Source organism: Temnothorax nylanderi, unplaced genomic scaffold (genome assembly GCF_030848795.1).
Source record: "Temnothorax nylanderi isolate EJ_2023f unplaced genomic scaffold, tnyl_v1.0 TNYL_tig0352_pilon, whole genome shotgun sequence".
NCBI lineage: Eukaryota > Metazoa > Arthropoda > Insecta > Hymenoptera > Formicidae > Temnothorax > Temnothorax nylanderi.
Window position 1 is genome coordinate 29,285 of NW_027249414.1, and position 1,777 is coordinate 31,061.

Sequence of the window (1,777 nt, forward strand, 5' to 3'; positions counted from 1 at the left end):
ATTTCTTCACCACCTCTTCTCCAAATTTCCATACTTTATTTGGAATTCCATCACTTCCAATCACTTTTTCTTCCCTAAGCTTTCCCACCACTTCCCACACCTCCTCTCTCCTTATTTCCTCCTCCTCCTCCTCCCTCCCCCCTTCTCTCCTTGATCCCATCATCACCCTCCCTTCCACTCGTCCCAACAAATCTCTAAAATACCTATCCCATTCTTGCATACTAATTCCCTCGTTCATCTCCTCCTCCTCTTCCTTTCCCTATTCACCACCTTCCATACCTGCCCCTCTGTCCTGATCTCCTTCACCTCCGGTTCCCATCTGTCCACTTCCTTCTTTTCTTCTCCTCACACAACTTCTTGTATCGCTGTTTTTCCTCCCTATAACTGTCCCCATTCCCCCCTTCCCTTCTCCATTTTCTTAACATGAGCCTAACCTTTCTCTTCCCTTCCTTACACTCCTCATCCCACCAGCCCCTTTCTCCTCTCCCCTTTCCCTTTCCATTCACTTCCCCTAATGCCTTCCCTATCCTCCCTTTCAGCCCCTACCACTCCTCTTCCACTCCCCCTCCCTAAAACGGATACAAATTTTCTGCGATCCTGTCTTGTAATGCGTGACCTTCTCTTCCCAGTTCTTGTGCATTTATATCGTAATTAGCTGCTTCATGATTAACATTGCCAGCATGATCCACCACTGCTTGAAGCCCTTCATCTATAAACATGTCTCGTATTTCTTGATCTTCTTTGTTATTTAAACATATGTTATGTAAAACGCATGCAATTATTGTTGGTGCTATGAAGTCTGTTCGAGTCATGTCTAGATATTTCAGTCGCCTAAATCTTCCAAATAAAAGGGCAAAACAACTTGGCGAGACTTGGCATGGCAAGTATTGAAATGTTTTTGTCTTTCGGTAACATTTTTTCTCTCGATGTAGGGAGGTATACACCATTGCAAAACGGGATATGCTTTATCCCCGATAATAAATTGCCTTTCATCAAAATAATTACTCGAATAATTCATTAATTCTTCGTATATTGGCGAATTTCGAAAAATCTTTATATCTGATACTCTGCTAGGATAACCTGCAAAGCAATCAAGAATTGACATTTTATTATCGCATATTATTTGCAGAGTTATAGCATGAAAACATTTTCTGTTAATGTAAACATCCGGATTTACACTTGGAGCCTTGACAGCAATATACGTTCCATCGATAGCATTGATTATGTCTTCTATTTCAGCAGAAGCTTGAAAAGATAGTGCTATGCGTTGGCGTTGTTCAACATTTGGGCAAAATATAATTTCTGGAGAAATCTCATTTAAAGCAGTCACAACCCGCATAAAAATAGCAAATGAATATTTTGTACTTTTTATAACTTGTTTACTTACCGAAAACTGTCTGATGTTGCTAATAGCCACAAAAAGGCGAGTAATTGTCGTTTCGGATCTGTAGTTTGGTGTCCAGCTGCTCGAGCACTTTCTAATAGAGGAGCTATTCGATTTAGGAGCCATTGAAAACTTGTCACGGTTATTCTGAAGTAACTTTAAAATTCGGAAGCGGTAAACATATCAACAACTCTTTCGATAAAATCTTCAATGCGATGAGGCCTGGTTGCTGGATTATTAATGCGGACTTTCAATCTGTGCAAATACAATACCATTTCTTCGTCGCTATCTTCATCATCATTGCTGTCACTTAGATCAAAGAATATTAATTTGCTTAAATGACTGATCACAATTAAACCAGCGGCTTTTAAATTATCCATTAACAGGTTCTAC

The 1,777-nt window shown here is 40.0% G+C and overlaps 1 pseudogene; it reads right to left on the bottom strand.

Moving 5' to 3' along the window:
- Nucleotides 1-569: 569 nt before the first annotated feature.
- On the bottom strand, nucleotides 570-1,566 carry LOC139781658 (putative nuclease HARBI1; annotated as a pseudogene).
- Nucleotides 1,567-1,777: the final 211 nt, after the last annotated feature.